The sequence below is a fragment of the Littorina saxatilis genome, linkage group LG4, assembly GCF_037325665.1.
Source record: "Littorina saxatilis isolate snail1 linkage group LG4, US_GU_Lsax_2.0, whole genome shotgun sequence".
Classification (NCBI taxonomy): Eukaryota; Metazoa; Mollusca; class Gastropoda; order Littorinimorpha; family Littorinidae; genus Littorina; species Littorina saxatilis.
Window position 1 is genome coordinate 12,116,635 of NC_090248.1, and position 27,860 is coordinate 12,144,494.

The 27,860-nt window shown below is 40.5% G+C and overlaps 1 protein-coding gene and 1 long non-coding RNA gene across 5 annotated transcripts in view; one reads left to right on the forward strand and one right to left on the reverse strand.

Moving 5' to 3' along the window:
* The window catches only part of LOC138963964 (uncharacterized), a 149,776-nt gene that overhangs the window by 91,038 nt on the left and 30,878 nt on the right, over window positions 1–27,860 (reverse strand). The window lies entirely within an intron of this gene.
* LOC138963969 (uncharacterized) lies at window positions 3,415–27,740 on the forward strand. Of its 4 annotated transcripts, none has more exons than XR_011454973.1 (3): window positions 3,415–3,606; window positions 9,912–10,613; window positions 27,353–27,739. It is a non-coding gene; the product is annotated as an uncharacterized lncRNA (long non-coding RNA). The 4 variants fall into 4 exon arrangements; XR_011454974.1 differs by lacking the exon at window positions 3,415–3,606 and adding an exon at window positions 5,066–5,524; XR_011454975.1 differs by lacking the exon at window positions 3,415–3,606 and adding an exon at window positions 8,818–8,899 and having other exon boundaries at window positions 27,353–27,740.

The following is a 27,860-nucleotide window of genomic DNA, read 5'->3' on the forward strand; positions in this document are numbered from 1 at the left end:
ACGTGTAACGATCCCTACTTTTGCTCGAAGTACGTCTAGTAGGTTGGTAAACTATTCTTGAAGTTTCAAAGCAATCCACGAAGTTATTGCTGAAATAGAGCGCTTTTTGTCAAAATATCTCTAAAACAAAACAAAAATCCCGTTTTTGACCGCTCGTGCGATCGACACTTGCATCAGTGGGTATAGCATAGCACCCGCAATACGCAAGCTAGCTTAACCAAACAACTTTTTCTGGGTAGATAATTGATTTGGCTTTCTTCTCGTATGTAAACGTTTCAAAGAATTGTCTATTGTGATTTTTTCCCGATTTTTAATTGGGCCCTTCCATTTTTGTCCAGTCGATTTTGAGGGTATCCTTAATTGAGCTGCGGTCACGTGATACCTGTAAACGAAATCTGTCAACCGAAAGGTGATCCAGATGGTCAAGTGAACGGCCTTTACTGGCATATAAAGTTTGGATGAAATGACACGGGAAATAATGCTTTAATGTGGGTTCGAAATCTGATGCAATCATTTTTTGACCAAGTTTATCAAAGCTATAAAGAGGGTCAGCATCTAATGTTGTAAGATTTAGGCAATATCTTTGTCTTTTCGAAATCAGCATACAACAAAGTATATATATGTGAGTATGAAAAACTAACGTATCTGATGATCAAACACGATTGTATGGCAAACGTTTCTCCAGCTTTGGAACATATCCCTTGATTTGTCTTGACGTCAAGCCTGTGACGTCATTTGTAAGATTTACGTAAAACTACGTTGATTCCTTTTTACATTTAGTCAAGTTTTGACTAAATGTTTTAACGTAGTCGTAGAGGGGGGAATCGAGACGAGGGTGTGGTGTATGTGTGTGTGTGCGTGTGTGTGTGTGTAGAGCGATTCAGACCAAACTACTGGACCGATCGTTATGAAATTTTACATGAGAGTTCCTGGGAATGATATCCCCAGATATTTTTTTTCGATAAATACCTTTGATGACGTCATATCCGGCTTTTTGTAAAAGTTGAGGCGGTACTGTCACACCCTCATTTTTCAATCAAAGGCCAGACTTCGGTATTGCATTTCAGCTTGGTGGCTTAAAAATTAATTAATGACTTTGGTCATTACAAATCTGAAAATTGTAAAAAAAAAAAAAAAATTTATATAACGATCCAAATTTACGTTCATCTTATTTTTCATCATTTTCTGATTCCAAAAACATATAAATATGTTATATTTGGATTAAAAACGAGCTCTCAAAATTAAAAATAATAAAAATTATGATCAAAATTAAATTTTCGAAATCAATTTAAAAACACTTTCATCTTATTTCTTGTCGGTTCCTGATTCCAAAAACATATAGATATGATATGTTTGGATTAAAAACACGCTCAGAAAGTTAAAACGAAGAGAGGTACAGAAAAGCGTGCTATCCTTCTCAGCGCAACTACTACCCCGCTCTTCTTGTCAATTTCACTGCCTTTGCCACGAGCGGTGGACTGACGATGCTACGAGTATACGGTCTTGCTGAAAAATTGCATTGCGTTCAGTTTCATTCTTTGAGTTCGACAGCTTGACTAAATGTTGTATTTTCGCCTTACGCGACTTGTTGTTTACATGTATTTGCGGGTTTTCTCTGATCAAAAATACCTTTAAACTGAAATTGTAGTCGCAAAAATAACAGAGTTATTCCAGTTTTAAAAACTATACCCCCATTTGTTAAGACCATTGTACCAGGCACTAACATGACATCATTCAATGACAGATATGCACATGATGGCTGCCATTACTATAACTAGAAATACCCAAACCTAACACATGGAAGGTTAAACTTGCTAAAAACAACAGAATTAAAGAGGATTCTTTTTGATAACACTTTTTCGTTCAGATCACGGACTATTTCTGTCATTCCCTCATTAGTTGCTATGACAGAGTGATTTTTGTGTGTGGGAATTTTGCTTTATATTCATTATTGTTCCAGCAGTAAATAACAAAACTTGACTAAATGTAAAAAGGGGAACAGTACAGTAGTTCAGTACTGAAGTTCAGCAACGGTTCAAGTGGTTCAAGTGGATATGGGACGTAAACATGATTAATAGCATCCGTTTGGAAAAAGTGGATTTTGTGTTTCTTGAGAAATAGGACACATAATTACTGTCGGAATGCACGCTCCTTTTGTTTGTGGATTTTCCCGATCGCGCGGGCAAAGAAACGCATAATTTAATTATCTGATCGCACGCGTTTCAAGTTCACACACAAACACACAACCACACCCACACACGCACGCACACACGCACGCACAAACACACACACACACACACACACACACACACACACACACACACCGTCACACACACACACACACATACACACACACACATGCACGCACGCACGAACAAACGCACGCACGCACACACACACACACAACACACACGCATGCACATACCTCCTAAGAGAGTAAGTATAGTATTTTCTTGACGTCATGTAAGTGACGTATCCGTTGATGGCACACCAAAACAACGGTGAATTATTAATTAGCAGCCATGCGAAACCGGACCCGAGTCTGCACTCCCACATGTCATGTTTCTCGGAGAAAAACATCCCGTGCAGGTGTAGGGTGTCTGTTGTTCGTAATACCTGCGTTGTGGCTGTTTTCTATGTACATCAGTGTCTCTCCGCTTTTGTCATTTGTTTTGCATTGTTGGATTGAAGAGACAACCAAATTCATAACTCTTGGTTTAAAGCTAACACATGTACATGTATGGAAGAGTAGAGCCATTTTGATTTTTCCTCAGGAAACATTCAAATTCTAGGCCTACTATACTGTGGTGGTGGCTTTGTTGTTGTTGTTGTTGTTGTTGTTGATATCGCTAATTTGAATGAAAATCAGTAAAAGTGGTTGTTGCAACTGAAAATCAGGCACAAAATACAGAAACTTCATCAATTAAATGTGTGTCAGAGTGTGTGTTTGTGTGATGTATGGATAATGTGTGCGTGCGCGTGCGTGCGTGCGTGTGTGTGTGTACGTGTGTGTGTGTGTGTGTGGGTATGTACCCTGGGAACTTACTGACATCAAGTAATAAGCCGGTTCCGTGCATATTGCTTACACGCATTCTTGTGTGTGACGTATGCACATGGGCACTCGCTTTGCCATGAGGTGCATTTCTCAGCTCTGCCGGGCCAGTTAGAGCTTTACCCTGTGTAACTTTCTGACTTCAGCTTGCACTGCAAGTCTTGATACCCCAATGTACTTCTCAACTAGTAACCCATTTTATCACCTCAGAGCGACTAAACCACTAAGGACCCGGTCGTCCCTTTGACACCCTATCCCCACAATAGAAGGATTTCCGGGAGAGGGCGTGAAAGGGAGAGAAATGTTGACGCACCTATTTTTAGCTCCCTGGGGTTAGGGTGTTTTCCAGAGATAAGAACCACCAGTGCGGCGCGCGCCTTTACGTGGAAAGGGACCTTTGCTTTCGCCACAAATCACTGCACATGTTGTGGCTATACGTTGACAGATACAGCTTATTTTCGGTTCATGAGTTTGTGTACAGAGTTGGCTTCGTTGTGTAATATGCCGGCGGTTTTCAGTGTTGAGCGGGCGTTGCTGTAGGAACGTTGTGACAGGTAAGTTCAAACGATTTAAGTATTTCGGGGTTTTACTTTATTTATTTATTTATTTATTTATTTATTAAGGAGATTTCTATAGCGCATAACTAAAAGCACTGTGCGCTTTACAATATCACTAGGTATAAGCACACGCAAACATACTCTGATTAAATAGAACTTAGCCTAACAAGACATACTAAGAACACTAAACATTTGAGTTCATACAAAAATAGAGAATTAAATTAAATACTGGACAAACGATTAAAAAAAAGCTTAAGGCCTACACCGACTACAGTGGACTATTTCGAATACAAAAATTTAGTTAACTATAAAAGGCTGTGCATAAAACTCCATAATCCTAACGGAAGGTCGATCAAATAAAAAACATAAAAGACTATTTAACTATCATTACTTCGTAAAAGATAATAAACATGGTATACAAAGCTGTAATTTTTAACAACAAATCTAAAAGGATTTTCATGCCATATTGCACAACACATTTTGACACACACCCAACCTCACACAAGCAGACATACACACTTACACACACACGCACACACACGCACACACACACACACACACACACACACACACACACACACACACACACACACACACACACACACACACACACAATAAATTCAACAAATATTTAAATACATAAAAAGAATGTAGTGTACCGAATATATAGTTCTATGAGTAAATGTATGTGGATTATTAAGAGTTGCTGCTGTTGTTACTCAGTGTTGTCGTTGTTGTTGTTGTACGGTGTTGATGTTGTTGTTGTTGTTGTTGTTGTTGTTGTTGTTGTTGTTGTTGTTGTGGTGTTGCTGTTGTGTACCCCCTCCCCTTTCAACACTTTAACATGAAATCGTAAGCTGACAGGTAGCTGTCGGGAAGCTCAAATACTGACTTTTATTTTCACTGCCACTTTGCAGTTGTGGATTTTTGTCACAAGTATTATGAACAAACATGTTTTCTTGTAAGTTTGTTGTTGTTACGTGTGTCTTAGGCAATCATTTGAAGATGCAAATAGGAAATACAAAAATTGTCTGTTTCATCAGAAGAAAAGTAAAGTAAGTAATCCGAGAGTGTCCAAAGAAAGAAAGCGTGGTAGTACTAATCTGCGAGGCGGAGCCGATATCAAACTCAAACAGCATCAGTCCCAACTTCGACTACAGACATGTGTGACACAGATAGAACGAGAGATCTAAATAAATCTAAGAAATCCGTCTGGACAAACAGACAGACAGACAGACAAACAGACAGACAGACAGACAGACAGACTTACAGACCGAGTGAAATCTATACACCGCCATATACGGCTGTGTAAAATCGTCAAAAGTTCAAACTCCTTGCATGCCGAGTGTCAACGCTAGGGGCCCGTCGAGTTATACGACCTTGTTGTTTATTGAACCGTGCATGTCAAATAATCGATTTTCCTCTTACGCCATCTGGCCAGCGACAACTCTTGTTGGAAAAAGTACGAGAGAACTAGGAAGCTAGTGGTATTGAGCGACTGGCGGCGTGGTATAGCTATACAACTGGCTGCATGTAGTCTGTGTGTAAAAGCTAGCGAAGCTATAGATACAGAGTCTACCACAGCGACAACTTCTTCAGCGACAACTTCTTTGAACGACACGCACTGTGTAGGCTACTGTGGCTACGGAGTGCGATAGCTTCTCACTGCCCCGAAGCTGGCCTCAGGGTAGCCGAGACCTGCAACGTGGTCGCCGGTGTAAAGAGAGGGTCCACTTTCTAAAGGGGCCAAGTTGAATGACGGCCGGTGTGGTAGGTTGTGGTGTATTTCGTCATCGTGGTAGCGTCGTGTAAGGCTTTGACAGGGAATCTGTACGAGTGTGATTTGGAGATGAGAGTGTAAGTGTGACAGTTATTGCCGCGGTGACTGACTGCATGGGCAGAGTTAACTTGACAGGTGAGTTTCTGAGAATGATATTGACAGGTTTTTATGGGGTGGGACTGGGAGAAGGCCGGGTGGGTTGGTAATGGTGGTGTGCGTGTATGTGAGTGAGTGAGGGTGACTGTTCTGTGTGTGTGTGTGTGTGTGTGTGTGCGTGCGTGCGTCGAGTTCTCGTGTTCAGATTTTTATCAGTTTTACAGTTTTCAGATACGTTCCTATCAGACGGATTTATGTTCTAAAAAGTACAGTTAAGATAACATTGATCATAGGAAAAACTAATCAGTCAAGTTGTTCTTTATCGTTTTTAGAATATCGACAGAAAGAGAAGTAATCTTGTTTTATAGTTTGTAGGGCATCAATTCAAACGAAAAAAGAAGGAAGAGAAACATACAAAATTATGTAAAAGGAGGGTGTTTGCAGTGTGAGATTGCATACGCGCTACTGCCTGTGTTTCATGCCTGTGTGTGTGTGTGCGTGTGTGTGTGTGTGTGTGTGTGTCTGCGTACGTGCGTGCGTGCGTGCGTGCATGCGTGTGTGTGTGTGTGAGAGAGAGAGAGAGAGAGAGAGAGAGAGAGAGAGAGAGAGAGAGAGAGAGAGAGAGAGAGAGAGAGAGACGTAAGACGTAAGACATTTTATTGATTAAACACACAAGGTTCATTTCAACGGGGTGTGGGGAGGGGGGGGGGGGGGGGGGTCAGTAATACATGCCGTGTGTTTGTATTTATGGACAATCACCCGGTTTGATCTCTTTCTCTCTAACATATACTCACACGAACGCACGCACGCTCTCACTCTCTCTCACTCTCTCTCTCTCTTAAACCTAAAGACATATCCAGCGCATGAATTAACAATATGGGTAGGTGCAACGAGAGAGAGAGAGAGAGAGAGAGAGAGAGAGAGAGAGAGAGAGAGAGAGAGAGAGAGAGAGAGAGAGAGAGAGAGAGAGAGAGAGAGAGAGAGAGAGAGAGAGAGAGAGAGAGAGAGAGAGAGAGAGAGATTTGTTTTGATATTGTCGTCCTAATTTTGACTATTATGAGTGGACTATTTGCGCCTCGATATTTACACCCCCGGTATAGGGGTGTGTATAGGATTCGGTCGATGTGTTTGTGTGTTTGTGTGTTTGTGTTCGCAAGTAGATCTCAAGAATGAACGGACCGATCGTCACCAAACTTGGTGAACAGGTTCTATACATTCCTGAGACGGTCCTTACAAAAATTGGGACCAGTCAAACACACGGTTAGGGAGTTATTGGTGGATTAAAATTATACACGGACTTATAGAGGGACACCCCCGTTGGTCAAAGGGAAATAACCATTCTCACTGCCACCAACTGAGAAGGTTATTTCCCTTTGACGGGGGTGATTTTCCTATCGGAGGAATTTCTTGTTTATTTATGTTCTTACGTTTCATGTTGTTTATTGTAATGCTGTATACACTACACCTGAGTTTATCCTCGTTGAGATAATAAAGTGTTCTATGTCTATGTCTATGTGTGTGTGTGAACGCGCGCATTTGAGCGTGTGTGTTTTGTGTGTGTGGAATGTGTCTTGCACTTCGAAAAATATCAAAACAAAAGACATAAGTTCGTGCACTGGAAAATAACGTTCGTTTTACTTAGCTACGCCTAAACTTTAGAAACTTTTACTTTGTCCTCTTTGTTAGTCTTGTCCGCATGTATTGAAGTCCTGGCCACACAACCGTCGTGACTTTTTAACAATACACGCAGACAGACAGACAGACAGACGGTCACATTGACACACACTCACAAGCACATCAGCGGCAAAAGCATGGATCAAATCTTACAACGGGTATGAATTGTGTGTGTGTGTGTGTGTGTATGTGTCAGTGTGTGTGTGTGTGCGCGCGCGCGGGTGTGTCAGTGTGTGTGTGTGTTTGTGTGTGTGTGTGTGTGAGTGTGTGTGTGTGTGAGTGTGTGTGTGTGTGTGCGCGCGCGCGCGGGTGTGTCAGTTTGTGTGTTCGGATATAATGTGAACTCCTTGACTTGTCAAAGTACTCGACAAAGATCTTATTGCTCATAAAAAAGCCTCAACGTTACTTCCAGGTCAAAGCATTGAACAGATCCTGCCTGAAATAACATGTGCACCAGGAAAAGAACTGTGTATATCCCCCATGACGTTCCACTTTTTTCCCGCAAACGATAGACAGTGCAACCTGCGATGAAAGTACACTCTTGGGACCAGCCAAAAAATGCCCCTACATTACATTTGGCCTGGCATTACAGGATATTTTTGATAAACATGATATACAGACGGACAAAAGTAGTTTGCATAGTAACAACTTTACAAACATTATCATGAACCATTGTTGTAACAGCAGTTGTACTGAGCGTACAAAGCTTTAGAGAAAGAGTGAGTGCTACACCATCTGTTTTAGTCAAGTGTCCCTCGCTGCTTAAAGTGCAGGAGTACCTGGAAGTGTCTGTTGTAATGTGGATCATTTGAATCAGTGTGCATGTCGCAATACAGGTGCCCTCAGGTGATACTGACAAGCTTTGCGGTGACGATAGGCACCTCACCTGACACTGAGCTGCGAGTGTGCACCTTTTCATTTCCAGCCATAAAAGAGGAAAGAGAGGGCCATGTGTGTGTGTGTGTGTGTGTGTGTGTGTGTGTGTGTGTGTGTGTGTGTGTTTTCCTTCTCTTTGTTAGTCTTTCTTTGTGTGTGTGTGTGTGTGTGTGTGTGTGTGTGTGTGTGTGTGTGTGTGTGTGTGTATGTGTGTGTGTGTTTTCCTTTAATAAAACATCTTTCTTTGTGTGTGTGTGTGTGTGTGTGTTTGTGTGTGTGTGTGTGTGTGTGTATGTGTGTGTGTGTGTGTGTGTGTGTGTGTGTGTGTGTGTGTTTTCCTTCTTTAAAAAAAAATCTTTGTTTGTGTGTGTGTGTGTGTGTGTGTGTGTGTGTGTGTGTGTATGTGTGTGTGAGTGTGTCTGTGTGTGTGTGTTTATGCGCGCACAGGTGTCTAATTAGTTTTCAATATTAAGACCCGTCTGAAAACCGTTCAAGCCATGATTTTTATGCGTGTTTTAAACACTATTTTCTTTGGAGAAGGAAATTCGTGGGCCCAACGTTTTGGGTCATCTTGTTGTCGCACTTATCGATGAAAAACCGTTGTTTACAGTCCAACGAAACAAAACCCTTGGTAAATAAACTCACTTGTTCATTTTACTCTGCAAAAAAGAGAGATCCATGATTGATACAGACTTGTGGTATAAATAGTCTCGAGCAGCCCAGAGGTTGGTATGGTTAGTTCGAGAGTATGCACTATGGATGTGTCATAAATCACAAAAAATACGCATAACTGAATGACGAAATTTCTTCTTCCCTGACCTGTCGATTTTGTCCTCCGAATTGACCACGCAACCACGTTTTGCTGTGAGTTGATCATCGTTGCCGATCAAAAATAGATAGATGGTATTATAGTGTGCGTGGAATGAACTGTATTCATGATACTGAATCGCTGTGTTTCGTGAGATATTCATGCGGGATTTAATGCTGTAAAAATCACACATCGTGATCTCTTAGCTTTCAATTCAAGGTAATCCCTGTCCATTTTGTCTATTCAAGGGTTGATTATGCTTTTTTCAAACTGTAGGTCACAGGCAGAGACACCGACTCGTACTTACAGACAGACAGACAGACAGGCAGACAGACAGACAGAAGTATATCCTGAGAGAGAGAGAGAGAGAGAGAGAGAGAGAGAGAGAGAGAGAGAGAGAGAGAGAGAGAGAGAGAGAGAGAGAGAATTTTACACACGATTATTACGATTTTATGTATACATGAGAACTTCAAAATGCTGTTATTGCAGTAGCCAAGTTTTAAATTCGTGTTCGAAGAGAGAGAGAGGTTCATGCTAAATAAAACAGAAATTGGGTATCCTTTGTTTTAAACGCGAAGTTGTTCTGTTAAATATAGACCACAGGATATTTTCGCCACTTTCAATACGACAAGAGCTTGTCCCCTTCTGACCTAACTGACGGGCGCAGTGGCGTGGTAGTAAGACGTCGGCCTCCTAATCGGGAGGTCGTGAGTCCGAATCCCGGTCGCTGCCGCCTGGTGGGTTAAGAGTGGAGATTTTTCCCATCTCCCAGGTCAACTTATGTGCAGGCCTGCTAGTGACTTAACCCCCTTCGTGTGTACACGCAAGCACAAGACCAAGTGCGCACGGAAAAGATCCTGTAATCCATGTCAAAGTTCGGTGGGTTATAGAAACACAAAAATACCCAGCATGCCTCCCCCGAAATCGGCGTATGCTGCCTGAATGGCGGGGTAAAAACGGCCATACACGTAAAAATCCACTCGTGCTAAAAACATGAGTGAACGTGGGAGTCTAAGCCCATGAACGAAGAAGAAGAAGACTGACCTAATAACTTGCATCCTGTTTCAGAAACCGCCAAGCTAAATCCAGGACACCGCAGCATCATCACGGAAAGATTGCCCAGCACTGGAACTGTGACGACTCAACATCGGTGGTTCCTGTTCAGCGTTGATTCCTGTCGTCTTATAAACTATCTTTGCAGAGATGTTCTACCCTTTTTGAGAAAAGTACAGCCAGTGTTAGCTTGGCCTGCTTTCAACACGCAGCTGATTTAAAACCAGCAGTGACAAACTGGAACCACTGAGAAAGATAAGGCATTGCCGGTCTTTTAGCTGTTCAGTAGCAGAAAAGACGTGGTCAGGGTACGCATGCTCGTAATGTACGCTGAGTTGGTTCTTTGACGAACAACATCAACAACAACAACGGCAACACAGCAACAGAAACAACAACAACAATAATTGTCACCAACAACAACAAGTGTCACCAACAACAACAACAACAACAACAACAACAACAACAACAGCAACAAGTGTCAAGTAGGTCAAGTGTTGTGGTTGACGTCAACCACAACGGCGATATCTATGCGAAAGCACGTGCAAGTTGTGAAAAGTGAAAAGTAAGTCTATTGCTTCGGTCGGCAGCATAACGGCGACTTGTGTGAAAGTGTAGTAGTTGGTGCTATGAAGAGAGATGGAGGGGAGAAGGGTGACTGTGGTTATGGGAGTGAGGATGACAGAAAACAACCACCGGAAGACGACGAGGAGGAAGAAGGTAATTGATCTCTGACTTTATGCTTGTATATATATATTAAAAAAAAAAAATTATATATATATATGTAAATAAAAAAAAATCCCTGCGCTTAGAACTGTGCTCACGGAATACGCGCGATATAAGCCTCATATTGATTGATTGATTGATATATATATGTATTTGACTTTTTGTCTGTTTTAAATTTAATGTTACATTTCTGGGTAAAATTCAGGAAGTGTCAGATCTTTGATTTGTTGTTTTTCGTTACTGTTTCATTTCTAGGTAAACTTCAAGAACAGTGTCACTGTACCAAAGTCAACTATTTGACTCTTTGTTTGTCTTTAGGTAAAAAAACATAAAAAGTCTGTTCACGGTAACATAGGCAAAAAAAAATAGGGTCGGTAGGTCGGGATGGGTTTTTTTTCTTTTTTTGTTTTCCCCCAAAAACATATTTTTAAGTTATTTTGCCAAAAAACAAAGACTCCCCCCCCCCCCCCAAATGCCAAAAACAAGTCAAGGGACGCGCGAAAAAATAGGGTCGGTCGGGATAGCGTAAACAGACTATTTTTTGGGGGGCCTTACTGTTTCCTTTTTTGGGTAACATTCTGTCAGGCCTTTGACTTTTTTAAAATTTTTGTCAGTCTTTACTGTTCGATTTCTGAGTAAAATTCCCATTTCCAAATGTTCAACATTTTTTTTTAGCTGCATTATTTTAGTTATTCATGAGTGGGTGGGTGGAGGGGATGGGCTAGTTCTAACTATGCATTGGATTATAAAATTGTATTCTGTGTAGACCCTTCCACCAGCATCTTAGACCACTCTTTGCACATTTTCTTTTAATAGATGATTGTCATTTGTTTTACCTCATGTCTGCCCTGCGTGTGATGGTGTGATCGTGACTGCTGTAGTGTGGGCGTGTGTGTGTTGGTGTGCATGTCAGTGTATGTGTGGGCGTGTGTGTGTATGTGTGTGTCAGTGTGTGTGTGGGTGTGTGTGTGTGCGTGATTTTACCAACACTACGCGAAATTCCTTGTGCTTTAAATGTTTTTTAATGTCACTTGGCTCAATAAATACTGTATTCTGTATTCAGTGTCCCAAAGTCAGGTCTTTGACTTTTTGTTCGTCTTTACATTGTTACATTTCCAACCACTTACCTTTCTTGTTTTTTTTACACTGTTACATTTCTGGGTGGAATTCAATAACAAGTGTCCCAAGACCAGGAAAGCTGTTGCAACATACTAAACCTGCCAGACGGAAAGAACCTTGTCAGTTTGATGAAAATGCGGTTACATTGAGGCGAAAAGCTAAAGTTTTGGCTTTGATATTCGATTCATTCCGTATACTTTAGTTGGATTATGTTGAAGGGGGTTAATTTGGGGCCCTATTCTTAAGTTTTACCCACTCCTTTGTGTCACTATGCACGGTTGGTGAAACTTGATTACTGTCTGAATTGATGTGACTGTCGATTGTGTATGTTCATACACGACTGTCTTGTCTTTGTGTTTAGGCCCCCCCAAAAAGTTGTATGTTTCTGGTAACATGGCTACAAAAAATAGGGTAGGTAGGTAGGGATTTTTGTTTTTGTTTTTTGTTTTTTGGTCAGGGTAGAAAATAACTATACAGTGACGCAAAGAGACTGGACTTACTATACAAAGAGAAAGACAACGCATTACAAAACAAATGAGACAAAAGGGATGGGGGGTTATCCCCCTTGTGTCGTCTGCCGTCTGTTACTTTCGTTTTGACGCTTTTTTCTCTTTTTTTTTACAAATGCAAAAAAAAAAAAAAAAGTCTAGGGTCGGCGGCAAAAGACTAGGTAGGGTCGGGTGACCAGAAACATACAACTTTTTTTGTGGCCTTACAGTTACATTGTGTCAGTATAGCAAATATGCTAACGTTTTGTATTTATGTCTGAATATGTGTATATGTTTGTGTGTATACATATATGTGTAACTAAATGTCGGTTTGTCTTTGTGTTCACATTTGTGTCGATTGTTGTGGGGTTTATTGGACTTTTTCCTGTCGCCATTTTTGCTTGTTAATGTTATACATGTTCACATGGCCGTGTGTACTTGTACTTATTTGTGTTATACTGTTCCCTGTTTGCGTCATGATGTGTGTGTGTGTGCTGGAATGTTGGATTGGATTGGATTGGATTGGATAAGATTTACAGTCCAGTGAGGTTACCCTCATGGAAATTCGGGCTGCTTTCTCCCCGGGGAAAGCGAGCTGCCACACATACGGCGCTACCCATATTTTTTTTCCCCTGCATGCGTGTATTCATGTTTCCTGAGACTTAATGCCGTGTGAGATGGAATTTTTTTTTAACTTTATTCCAAGTCCCACGGGTATTTGATGGACATTTTTATCTATGCCTATACAATTTTGCCAGGAAAGACCCTTTTGTCAATCGTGGGATCTTTAACGTGCACACCCCAATGTAGTGTACACGAAGGGACCTCGGTTTTTCGTCTCATCCGAAAGACTAGCACTTGAACCCACCACCTAGGTTAGGAAAGGGGGGAGAAAATTGCGGCCTGACCCAGGCCTGAACACGCAACCTCTCGCTTCCGAGCGCAAGTGCGTTACCACTCGGCCACCCAGTCCCGGTGTGCTGGTATGTGTATTTCTATTTTAAAATGCCAACCATTAAGAAGAAGAGCACGGATGTTCAATCCAGGTAGATTATCTCTAATAGTTTATGTTATCTTCATTTTTTTTGAACGTGCCTTTTTGTCGTCATGACTTGTGTTTATGTAAAATCAATGGCAGATATCAGATTTCATTACGCAAACAGATGTGTCCTTGACATATACACGTGAGCATGAGATGCAGAGAAAGAAAAGGAAGAATCGATTTTTTTTTTGACCTCAGTTGCATGCAGGCTGCTGCAACCCTTTTTTTTAAAAATTTTTTAGTTTTTTTTTGGGCGGGGAGCATCCTTCTTCATGGGTCTTTTTTTATTTTTTCTACTTCTAAATTTCCGCTTATCCTTAATACCTAGCCTGAACATGTATTCATATGATACTAGAGGAATACCCGGCTTCGCCGGGGAGAATCGCGAGACAGAGACAGACAGCGTGGCCAAATGTAACCGAGTGCCGAAACACCACAATCATATTTGAAGCCGAAGTCCACTCAAACGGGATTGAGAATAACTGTTATGGCTTCTGGAAGGAAGGCCTGAATATTCAGTCACACACCAATGCCGCCAGACCACATCACAAACAGAACTCTACAATCCACAGGTGTTGCCCACACACACACACAAACACACACACACACACACACACACACACACACACACACACACACACACACACACACACACACACAGAAGCCGTATATATATATATGTATATCTATATCTATAAATATACAGTGTATTTTTCGCTTTGCTATAAATTGATTCGACCTTTTCACTTTGACAGTAAGAACAACTTCCGGGTGCAAGGGAAGCGTTCTGGACAGCGCAGTGACATTCTAAAAATAGTAACGTAGTAAGGGGAATATGGATTGACGCCACACGAAGGAAGGGAGATAAACGCTGAAAACACTGGAGAAGATAAAGAGAAAAACCCAAATCGGTTCAGCGCTGCGCGCTCAGAGCACGTGTTGAAATATCTCATGTCGAGTCCCATCGCTGTCGACGACGCCAAAAGTAATCGAGTGCCGAAACACCACAATCACCTTTGAAGGCGAAGTCCACTCAAACGGGATTGAGAATAACTGTTATGGCTTCTAAAAGGAAGGCCTGAACATTTCAGACCCACACCAATGCCGCCAGACCACATAACAAACAGAACTCTACAATCCACAGGTGTTGCCCACACACACAGACACACAAACACACACACACACACAGAGAAGCCGTATATATATAGAGAGAGATAGGTGACAGTGTATTTTTCGCGTGGCTATAAATTGATTCGACCTTTTCACTTTGACAGTAAGAACAACTTACGGATGCAAGGGAAGCGTTCTGGACAGCGCAGTGACATTCTAAAAATAGTAACGTAGTCAGTAACGGGAATATGGATTGAAGCCACACGAAGGAAGGGAGATAAACGCAAAACACTGGAGAAGATAAGGAAGAGTTACTGGGAATGGTGAAATGAACAGAAAAACCAAAATCGGTTCAGCGCTGCGCGCTGAGAGCACGTGTTGAAATATCTCAGTCGATGAGGTTGTGTCCGGGGTGTAGCTGAATACGGTGTCCAAATTTGAAAAAGATCCACCGAGAACTTTGGCGTTGTGATGTGGTCTAGCGGCTTTGGTGTGTCGGTATGGGGGCCCGGGTAGCTCAGGTGGAACCAAAATCGGTTCAGCGCTTCGCGCTGAGAGCACGTGTTGAAATATCTCATCGATGAGGTTGTGTCCGGGGTCTCTCTGAATAAGCCCACCAAATTTGAAGCAGATCCATCGAGAACTTTGGCCGTACATCGCGCACAGACAGACAGACACACAGACACACAGACACTAGTCGTATATATATATATACTAGATGATTACCCGCTTCGCCGGGTACCGGCTTTGCCGGGAAGAAGTAGAGCCGAATACCAGGTGGCCGGCGCACGAAGGAAAGGAGATAAACGCGCAAAACACTGGAGACCTTCTAAAAATAGTAACGTGCAGTGACCTTCTAAAAATAGTAACGTAGTAACGGGAATATGGATTGACGCCACACGGAGGAAGGGAGATAATCGCGGCTGAAAACACTAGAGAAGATAAGGAAGAGTTACTGGTAGTGGATCCCGACAACAACAAAAAAACAAAAAAAACAAAAAAAAATCGGTTCAGCACGCACAGCGCTGCGCGCTCAGAGCACGTGTTGAAATATCTCATCGATGAGGTTGTGTCCGGGGTGTAGCTGAATACGGTGTCCAAATTTGAAAAAGATCCACCGAGAACTTTGGCCGTGCATCGCGAACAGACAGACAGACAGACAGATAGACAGACAGACAGACAGACAGACAGACAGACAGACAGACAGACAGACAGACAGACACTAGTCGTATATATATATAGATAGATACACTTTTTTTTTTCTCTTCATTACAGTTACTCTATCGTTACAGCTATTTCATTCACCTTTGCTATGTCTAGTAGTTTGTGCGTTTGTTTGCGTGTGTGTGTGTGTGTGTTGTTGTTGTTGTTGTTCCCATAATTCTGTTAAATAATACCATTTTCAGCGGGACAATACATAACAAGTTAATTAATCCAACGCTCGATGGACAAAAGGCGAGAATTTACAAATTACCAATTACATTTACAGTACTAGTTTTCAGCACAGCATCATACGGCGCATATATAAATAACTTTACATTAACAGCACTATACTACTATTTATCTATATTCTTATACACAGTTCAATTTTACTAGAAATTTCGAAGTCGAGCTTGGTTCTGAAATAAGACCTTCATGTTAGTTTTTGGATTTACGTACTTAAACTGGCTTATGCACATTTTCGATATCAATATAAGGTGATTAATTATGAAGGTTTTCTCTCTGGGGATATCACGTGTGAAATACCCAAAAAGAGCCTCTTCGCAGCTTAACTTTATATTTTTGCCTGTACATTTAAATATGTACCCTTGACATTCCTGCCATATGGGTTGCACTGCTCTTCACTGCCAAAAAAAGTGTTCGATGAAGTCGGTTTCGTTACAATACTGACAAAGATTTGTTTGACGAATTCCCATCTTATGTAGCAAAATATTGGTGGGATATATATTGTGTAAAATGTTCCAATGCAATAGACGAAGACGGGTTTCTGTCGAGCATTCGTTAGCTAATTTCCAGTGTTTATCTTCTAATGTAATATTTAATTTGTTCGACCAAAATCCAGCTGAGCTTGGCTCCTTTATCTCACAATTTAACATCTTTAGGCGAATTTGGCGTGGAGATAATTGTATAAATGGCATATGATCAGAACGGGCCTGACCCGTATCACGCAATAATAGAGCTTTAATGGCAGTCTGTATTGCATTATATTCAAATAGGCGAGACTGTTTATATCCAGTTCGTTCACATATTTCCTCAAAAGAGCACATGTCGTTATCGTTAAAAACATCTTTAACAACGCATATTTTAGCCTTTATCCAGTCATTCATGTATAGCGTTTGCTTCCTGTACCTTATATTTGTATTATTCCATAAGGTTTGATTGCGTACACTTATCTGCTGTTCATTACTGCTTATTTCTTTGATCTTGTGTTTATTGTTTAGCCAGGTGATAACTTCTTGTTGTTACAATCATTTGAAGTTATACATTGAAACATTTAGTTTAGTGTAATTGCAAAGAGTGTACATTTAGGCGGGGAAAATTTTTAACTCCTAATTTAGTGCTAAACTGCTAAAGTGGACCCCCCCCCATTTAAGACCCCCCTTCCCCCGCTTCCTATAAACTTTTACTTTTTCTGATGTTCTTTTTGTAACCTCTGTACAAGTTATCTCCAGAGAGAAACAGAGACAGATTGACAAGATACTACAATAAGAATTTAACACCGCTGACATTTGAAATTTGATGTTAGGTATTTGTGTGTGCTAATATCATGCCACACCAATGAAGCCTTACTAAAGTACATCGCAGAGGGAGAGAATGGTAGAAGAATAATTCTCATTCCTTTGTACTGGAAACTTGCATTCTCCCAGTAAGGTCATATATTGTAATACGTTGCAAGCCCCTGGAGCAATTTTTTGATTAGTGCTTTTGTGAACAAGAAACAATTAACAAGTGGCTCTATCCCATCTCCCCCCTTTCCCCTATCCCATCTCCCCCCTTTTCCCCGTCGCGATATAACCTTGAATGGTTGAAAACGACGTTAAACACCAAATAAAGAAAGAAAGAATGACCGCATATTCCTCTGAACGAAAGATGAATTACATGTACATATCCATTTGCACGAACCTCGGCAAAAGATAACCCGACTGCAGCTGCAAAGAACGGTATTTTCTAAAAAGAAAATATAAAAACAGGTACAAAAGCACAGTCTGACGTAGAAAAACACATTCTCTGAAAATGTGAAGTCAGTGTCCGTTCTTGAATGTAAAATGTATTTTGCTTGTACAATCCACGATGTAGGAAATACATTACAATAGCTTTGTACCAGAGTGGATCTCGAACATGACATTTTGTTGGGTGAAAAGAAAAACGGTAACTGTGGCTCCTTTCGTTTTAAATCTGCTGTTTGAACGGGTTCCTGAATGTACCGTTTTAAGTTAGAGTTTTTCATCATTCGATAATTAAGACACGTATGCGTTCAATGGTTCCCCTACATAATTATGCTCATACTGTAGATAGTCTGAAGTCTGAACTTGTTATTGCTTAGCTTTTACTACAGAAAGTATAGGCTTCAAACGACGAGTTCAAAGGTCGGTAATATTCAAAAACAGAATCCCAAATTAAAGGATGCGGCTGGAAGATACCAAACCTTGCAGGCCGAGATAACCGAGAGAGTGCATTGAAACTGAAATAAAATCGTGACGAAAAGCGAATTTTTTTTACTTTGAAATTCTATTTATTCCGTATAGGTTAATTTTTATGTTCAAGGGACATAACTACATGACGGACTTTTCACCAAGACATTTAACTTTGGACACTATTCTTGAACTTTACGCAAGGTTCTGCTTTAGCCATATGATTCTGTCAGTAACCCACGCGAAATTGCACAGCTATTGAAGCGATCTTGAGCAGTTTGTTGGCGGGGAAGGTCCCTTTAAACATGTGTCATGATGAAGCACGAGCACGTGACACTTAGTGACGCGCGTGTTTGTTCAAACATGGCCGTCACACTGAAGACACATGACTTTGCCTTGCCATCGTCCCGTGTTGGCAATATTGATTTATGACTGAAATAAATTCCCTCTCCACTTTTATCACAAGACGACCGGGGGGAAATAAGGAACACTGGTCCATTTGGTTGCGATTTCCCTTTTGTCAGCATGAAATTACTTTTTGAATGCTTCATGACAAGCAATGTGTTAAATTGATAACTGATAATTGCTTTTTTTTGTGTACAGAAAAGTGGTGGGTGTGAAGGACTATTGAGCAGTTGTTGTTTTTATCAGTGTCAAGCAAGTGGTCGTTTATTGTAGTTAGGAATTTAATGCATGAATATTTTCATTCTATCTGAGAAAAATAGCACATCACAGATAATGTCGGGTGTATGTGTACCCTTTAAATTTATTGTCCATTGTTCACAAACGCATACGCCCACAAAAACGATATAGCCAAGCTACCTAATTCCTCTTTCTCATTCGTATCCTCTTCTTGTTCTTATTTACCTTCGCAGCCAAGTTTCTATTTAAGCTATATAGGATGCATAAAGTTGTAGAAAGTAGTATTTTTGTCCTAAGTCAGCTAAAGTATCTTGATAGAAAAGATAGAATCGAATGTCTTTACATAAAGAATTCCTAATCCAATACTCCAATACAGTTATACTGGTGAATGATTGTTTGATCCAAAAGCTATTGATGTTAAAAGTAGGATGTAATTAGACCACAGATCTTATCGATCCCGCTGACCAGTGCCAGTTCTTTGATACAGTTATTTTCTGTAAGCCAGTGCTCCAGAACCTATTGTTAGAAGAAAGATGTAATTGGTGGTTTACTTTACACAAACCATGCCTCTCGGGGAGAGCATCTCGTCTAGAATCACAAGGAGTAAAGCGTTGACGTCATACACATATATATACGCCGCACAGATCCTGTTAGAATAAAGGAGAGATAGGGGGATTGAGCCGAAGAGCTCCAGATTGCTTGATTAGACTGGAATGGTCACTTGAGGTGTAGGGCTACCTTTGTAGAAAGAAACTAGTTCATTCATTCATTCATTCATCCTTTTTTCCTTACACCCAAGCTCATTTATCGTTCTTTGCTTCAATTGATTTGAAAGTGTGTGAGAACTAATTTTTGGTGCTACAATGGCTGAGTAGGTCTTTTAAAGTCGTGAAAGGACAAGAAAATGGACGGACGGACTAAAAATAAATAAAGACGAACTGACAGGGACACGAATTTATGGTGTGTATGTGTGTATGCGTGTGTGTGTGTGTGTGTGTAGGAAGATCTTATATTCTTCAATTCTACGGGGTGTGTGCGGTCCCCCAGGGTGGTGTTTTCTTTAGCTTGGCTAGCTGTACATGTACAGATAATGGCATTGAGCCTTGGCTCCTAGAGCTAGATTGAATTATTCATTATTCTTATGATGTGCTTGCGATGAGAGAGAGAGAGAGAGAGAGAGAGAGAGAGAGAGAGAGAGAGAGAGAGAGAGAGAGAGAGAGAGAGAGACTCAGACTCAGACTCAGAACTTTATTACAAAAGGATAAAGGTTTTAGGCAAAGCCTATTCTTCCAACCTGTCCTTTATACAACACATAAAGACAGACGGACATAAAAAATAAAACTTCAATCAGATAAGAGAGAGAAAGAGAGAGAGAGAGAGAGAGAGAGAGAGAGAGAGAGAGAGAGAGAGAGAGAGACAGACAGACAGACAGAGAGAGAGAGAGAAAGAGACAGAGACAGAGACAGAGAGAACGATATGTACATGCTTACCGTTATCGAGAAAAAAGAAGAGGAAAAAGCAGAAATTGAAAGAGTTAATACAGAATGGAAGCTATTACAATACAATTTTCAAACATAAGTCACAGTATAAGGTATCATCGATTTTTGGTTGTTGTGCATCTTGTTCTCATGTTAAAGACCGATAGGTCAAAGTTCTTGAAGTTCGAATGAAGGTTTCATTTTGTCCAATATTAGACGTTCCATTAACTTACCTTTTTTGTGGTTTTTTTTTAAATTTTTGTGGGCAAAAGTTTAGTTTTACAACCAGAATGATCCCTCGAGATTGTTTGGTGAAGCATGGGAAAATCTAAAATCAAGCTATTTTCTAGGATTAGAGGAAGGATACGATATAATCACAACCCTCAGTCAAGTCACAACACGACACGACAAAACAAGGCAAGACAAGACAATACAAAGACGGGCAAAGTCGTTTGACCTATCAAAAATTTAATTCAAGGCATGTTCCTTTCAGTTTATTCGTGATAATTGGATGGGAAAGTAAACATTCGCATTCGAACGGGTTTATCCATGGTATTTGCATAATGAAACTCACGCAAACATCACGTCTCTACGGAAATCAATAGAGTAAATAATCCCAAGTGTTTTACTACTCAATAACCTGCCTGGTTCTCAATGCTTCTGTAAATTACCCTTTAACTTTGTTAGCACCTTGTTTGCTTTATGTTTTTATTCGAAACATTCTTTTTATATTTAGTCAAGTTTTGACTAAATATTTTAACATCGAGGGGGAATCGAAACGAGGGTCGTGGTGTATGTGCGTGTGTGTGTGTGTCTGTCTGTCTGTCTGTGTGTGTGTGTAGAGCGATTCAGACTAAACTACTGGACCGATCTTTATGAAATTTGACATGAGAGTTCCTGGGTATGAAATCCCCGAATGTTTTTTTCATTTTTTTGATAAATGTCTTTGATGACGTCATATCCGGCTTTTCGTGAAAGTTGAGGCGGCACTGTCACGCCCTCATTTTTCAACCAAATTGGTTGAAATTTTGGTCAAGTACTCTTCGACGAAGCCCGGACTTCGGTATTGCATTTCAGCTTGGTGGCTTAAAAATTAATTAATGACTTTGGTCATTAAAAATCTGAAAATTGTAAAAAAAAATAAAAAATTATAAAACGATCCAAATTTACGTTTATCTTATTCTCCATCATTTGCTGATTCCAAAAAATATAAATATGTTATATTCGGATTAAAAACAAGCTCTGAAAATTAAATATATAAAATTTATTATCAAAATTAAATTGTCCAAATCAATTTAAAAACACTTTCATCTTATTCCTTGTCGGTTCCTGATTCCAAAAACATATAGATATGATATGTTTGGATTAAAAACACGCTCAGAAAGTTAAAACAAAGAGAGGTACAGAAAAGCGTGCTATCCTTCTTAGCGCAACTACTACCCCGCTCTTCTTGTCAATTTCACTGCCTTGGCCATGAGCGGTGGACTGACGATGCTACGAGTATACGGTCTTGCTGAAAAATGGCATTGCGTTCAGTTTCATTCTGTGAGTTCGACAGCTACTTGACTAAATATTGTATTTTCGCCTTACGCGACTTGTTTACATTTAGTCAAGTGTGTGTGTGTCTGTCTGTGCGTGTGTGTGTGTGTGTAGAGCGATTCAGAATAAACTACTGGACCGTGCTTTATGAAATTTTACATGAGAGTTCCTGGGAATGATATCCCCGGACATTTTTTTCTTTTTTTCGATAAATGTCTTTGATGACGTCATATCCGGCTTTTTGTAAAAGTTGAGGCGGCACTGTCACACCCTCATTTTTCAATCAAATTGATTGAAATTTTGGCCAAGTAATCTTTGACAAAGGCCGGACTTCGGTATTGCATTTCAGCTTGGTGGCTTTAAAATTAATTAATGACTTTGGTCATTAAAAATCTGAAAATTGTAAAAAAAACCTTTTTTTATAAAACGATCCAAATTTACGTTCATCTTATTCTTCATCATTTTCTGATTCCAAAAACATATAAATATGTTATATTTGGATTAAAAACAAGCTCTGAAAATTAAAAATATAAAAGTTATGATCAAAATTAAATTTACGAAATTAATTTAAAAACACTTTCATCTTATTCCTTGTCGGTTCCTGATTCCAAAAACATAACAGATATGATATGTTTGGATTAAAAACACGCTCAGAAAGTTAAAACGAAGAGATGTACAGAAAAGCGTGCTATCCTTCTCAGCGCAACTACTACCCCGCTCTTCTTGTCAATTTCACTGCCTTTGCCACGAGCGGTGGACTGACGATGCTACGAGTATACGGTCTTGCTGAAAAATTTCAGTGCGTTCCGTTTCATTCTGTGAGTTCGACAGCTTGACTAAATGTTGTATTTTTGCCTTACGCGACTTGTTTAAAATTCTTTATCTTTGCCTGTCTTTTTACATTCAGTCAAGTTTTGACTAAATGTTTTAACATAGACGAGGAATCGAGATGAGGGTCGTGGTGTATGTGTGTATGTATGTATGTATGTGTGTGTGTGTGTGTGTGTGTGTGTGTGTGTGTGTGTGTGTGTGTGTGTGTGTGTGTGTGTGTGTCTATGTGTCTGTGTGTGTCTGTGTCTGTGTGTATGTGTAGAGCGCTTCAGAGAAAACTACTGGACCGATCTTCATGAAATTTTACATGGTAGTTCCTGGGTATGTTATCCCCAGACTATGTTTTCTTTTTTTCGATGAATGTCTTTGATGACATCATATCCGGCTTTGTGTGAAAGTTGAGGCGGCACTTCTGTGAGTTCGACAGCTTGACTAAATGAAGTAATTTCGCCTTACGCGACTTGTTATTTTCCTATCTTGTCATGCAGTACACGTATACCTGCTGTCATTTCAAGCGATCGACAGCCGGTGTAACACGAGAAAATTACTCCCACGAGATTTTTACTCCGGAGTAAACATTTCGTACGAAAAAGTTACTCCCTTCACGAAAAAAGCACTCCCCCATTACACGAGAAAATTACTCCCCAAGACAGGTGAGGTCCGAGTAAACATTTCGAACAAAAATGTTACTCCCCTGACGAATAAATAACGAATAAATTATTCACCCCAACACAAGCTTTTTAACTTCCCATGCCAGGTGTACGACATTTTTACTCCCTTGTCCCCTGTTAGTCTTGGTGGTGGAAGGGGTGGAAGGAGGGTAGCGCGACATTCGTGTGTGCGAGATCACTTTTGGGCATTATCCATTCGCCCGCATCCCATTTTTGCGTACGAAATTTTTACTGGAAGTAAAAAAAATGGGGAGTCAAAATTTCGTGGAGGGAGTAATTTTTTCGTGCCTTGGGGAGTTCTTTTCTCGTACGAAAAGTGTACTCGGAGTAAGAATTTCGTACGAAATATTTACTCCGGAGTAAATTTTTCGTGGAGTAAAAATTTCGTGTTACACCGGCTGCTCCATGTAGGTTCCATTTACATGGAATAATGAAAGAAATATATTTTCATACCATGTGTCAGTGTTTTCTCCGCCGCGGGGAAACAGTGAAGTCTTGGTGAAAAAATACAGTGCGTTCAGTCTCATTAGTCGACGCGACGTGTTCCTTTTTACATTTAGTCAAGTTTTGACTAAATTTACGTTTTAACATAGAGGGGGAATCGAGACGAGGGTCGTGGTGTATGTGTGTGTGTGTGTGTCTGTCTGTGCATGTGTGTGTGTAGAGTGATTCAGACCAAACTACTGGACCGATCTTTATGAAATTTGACATGAGAGTTCCTGGGAATGATATCCCCGGATCTGTTTTTCATTTTTTCGATAAATACTTTTGATGATGTCATATCCGGCTTTTTGTAAAAGTTGAGGCTGCACTGTCACACCCTCATTTGTCAATCAAATTGATTGACATTTTTGTAAAGCAATCTTCGACGTAGGCCGGACTTCGGTATTGCATTTCAGCTTGGAGGCTTACAAATTAATTAATGACTTTGGTCATTAAAAATCTGAAAATTGTAATAATTTTTATTTTTATATAAAACGATCCAAATTTACGTTCATCTTATTTTACATCATTTCCTGATTCCAAAAACATATAAATATGTTATATTTGGATTAAAAACAAGCTCTGAAAATTAAAAATATAAAAATTATGATCAAAATTAAATTTCCGAAATCGATTTAAAAACACTTTCATCTTATTCCTTGTGGGTTCCTGATTACAAAAACATATAGATATGATATGTTTGGATTAAAAACACGCTCAGAAAGTTAAAACGAAGAGAGGTACAGAAAAGCGTGCTATGCAGCACAGCGAAACCACTACCGCGCTGAACAGGCTCGTCAGTTTCACTCCGTTTTGCACAAGCGGCGGACTACGGTCATTGTTGAAAAAATGCAGTGCGTTCAGTTTCATTCTGTGAGTTCGACAGCTTGACTAAATGTAGTAATTTCGCCTTACGCGACTTGTTACCTTTCTTTTCAGCCTTTCATTTATATTTATGTATTTTGTCCCAAAGGACATGAATCAATAGTGTAATAGCAGCCCCTAATTGTTTGGCACTCAAGTCTGTCCTTTTACTCAAAGCATGTGTAAACTGCCCTTACCACTGTCCGTGACTATTATTTGTGAATGCGGAAAATACACTCCTTTACTTTTAATCATGCTTTGTTCTTTCTCGTTACTTTTCTTTTTACACCACTTTTTTGTCCTTGAGCACTTAAACGTAATTTCAATGGAAGCTCTTATTTTCAGTTCATGACGGGGCGGGGACGTAGCTCAGTTGGTAGCGCGCTGGCTTTGTAGCCAGTTGGTCGCTATCAGCGTGGGTTCGATCCCCACGTTCGGCGAGAGATTTATTTCTCGGAGTCAACTTTGTGCAGACTCTCTTCAGGTGTCCGAACACCCCCGTGTGCACACATGCGCACGAAAAAGATCCCACGTTCACAGCGAAAGTCTCAGGGCTTGGAAAACACGAAGACACGCATGCATCATCTCTCGTCTCCGATTATCATGATCGTATTTCGATACTTTGACGAGACAAACCCAATGCTGGTGTGTCGAAGAAGACAGCCACAGCGGGCTTGTTCGAATCAAAGTATCACACCATATCTTCAACGTATTACCAATACCTGTCCCAAAATAGACCAGTTGGTCTAAGAGGACGTAAAATCCTAATAGTCAGTCAGTCAGTTCATGACGGTTCTGTGCATAATACGATTTATGCTGCTCTCTTAAAGGCCCACTCCACCTCGTCAAAACAGTTCGCCTCATCGTCTCAGATTTACTGGGATTAGACCATCCCTCGGGGCGGGGATGTAGCTCAGTCGGTAGCGCGCTGGATTTGTATCCAGTTGGCCGCTGTCAGCGTGAGTTCGTCCCCACGTTCGGCGAGAGATTTATTTCTCAGAGTCAACTTTGTGTGCAGACTCTCCTCGGTGTCCGAACACCCCCCGTGTGTACACGCGCAAGCACAAGACCAAGTGCGCACGAAAAAGATCCTGTAATCCATGTCAGAGTTCGGTGGGTTATAGAAACACGAAAATACCCAGTGCATGCTTCCTCCGAAAGCGGCGTATGGCTGCCTAAATGGCGGGGTAAAATCGGTCATACATGTAAAAGCCGTGGGAGTTTCAGCCCATGAACGAACAAACAAACAGACCATCCCTCGAATTGGTCACATGCCAAAATAGAACAGCCTGGATGCTCTCTGTGGTATTATTTTTTTTGTCAGATCAAATTTAGTAAAAATCACTGGTACCTAAAAAAAATTCCAACTCACCACAGCAAACAGTCAGGGTGTTGCCTTTTGGTATGTGACCAAGTGGAGGGATGGTCTTACCCCATGTTAAAACCTGGCCAAATCTGAGACAGTCAGGCGAACTGTTTTTACGAGGCGAAGTGGGACTTTAAACCGAAGGAATTATTAACAGCTATTGTGTTTTCAGCGTAGCAATAGGGTCCGATATTAAGACGAGACAAGTATAATGCCGACGAGTGGGCATTTTGTGGTGTTTAGGGACAGAAAATAATTGGTTTAGTCCTGTTTCATCGGGAAGTTAGCAGAAAAGGGTATGCTATCGACATTTGTAAAGCTGATAAACATTCCCGAGAAGAATTTCAAGTTGTTAGTGTATGCTGTTGTCGATTGTTAACATCGTGTGGTACAGATGGGTAAACCGGAACCATGCGTCTTTGTTATTGCCAATATGCTTTTGGATATTGGCAAAAATGGCCGACTTCCGTAGCATTATGCTTTGATGATGATGTTGAGACCATCCAATCACAGCCCCCGAATTCCCCCACGTGTCCATCAGAATAGCTATATTTATTTATCCTGGTGTTTTTGCTCTTCGTTGTGAATCGTCATAGTTTAATCTGCAGACTAAAACGTGTTTGTTGTGTAAACGACCCTACTGTGTGTGCATGTGAGAAGGTCACAATGTGCACAATATTAACATAGCTATTCTGATGAACACGTGGGGGAATTCGGGGGCTGTGATTGGATGGTCTCTTCCGATCATCAAAGCATAATGCGGCGGAAGTCGGCCATTTTACTCAATATCCAAAAGCATATTGAGAAAAATGGCCGACGCATGATTCCGGTTCACCCATCTGTACCACGGCGATGTTTCTATCGACAACAGCATACACTGACAACTTAAAAGGCTGTTTCAACAACTGTGTTGTGAAGTCGAATGCACTTGGAGTCAGTTTTTCTTACAAAGTCAGAAAGCGTGTAGCGGTGTGCATGTCTGCGCGAACATGATGCGCGTAAGAAGTTTGTCTGCTATCAAAACCTGAGATCAACGCATCGACGCAAAAACTGTCATTTTGTAAGTTTGGAACAACAAATCAAGGCCATAACCGCTATATAATCGCTATTGTGTTTTCAGCGTAGCAATAGGGTCCGATATTTAGACTCGAACAAGTATAATGCGACTCGTCTTCGACTCGTCGGCATTATACTTGTCTCGTCTAAATATCGGACCCTATTGCTACGCTGAAAACACAATAGCTGTAGGGCTTGTTTGTGTGTTGACATTTTGTTGCTGTTGTTATTCGTACGAGGAAAAAACCCTCTTGTCCTTATTTTGTCGAAAGTATATATATATATATATATGGTGATGATCGCCACTGATCTTTAAGAGAATAAAGTCTTTTCTGCGAATTCCACACATAAGCCTATACACTTCTTTTTTTTCTGTGAATTTCACACGTATACACGTCGTTTTATTTTTCAGATGAGCCCAAATCCAGTATATGCTGTCTCCAAGGATGCCTCGCCGCTACGGCTGTTGGCTTTTCCTTCCTGGTAGCCTTGCCTTCAGGTATGTGTGTGAAAAAGAGAACGAAGAGGGAGAGAGAAAAAGAGAGGGAGGGGCTGAGACAGACTGATTGACTGGAATTTAGGTCAGAACGATACGTTGTGAATGCTCCGTGTAGTTTTCGAGCTTGTTTTTAAGTATTAAATTATCTGGAGAAGCAAAAAAATCAGACTGCAACATTAAAGTTTTGCACACACAAAAAAACCCAAAAAAACCGCTGACTTGTTTATGAAAACAGACAAGAAGCAGCTTTATCAAAATGAAATCAAATCAAATCAAATTTTATTTTTCGAGGGTTGTGGCATAAGGATTTGTACTTTAAAATAAATATAATTTACATATCGAACAGCGTTTAAGAGTTTTGTTACTGGTCTGAGGAAAGTTCGTAAAACTTACTCTATATCTGTATTTGTCTGTGACAATA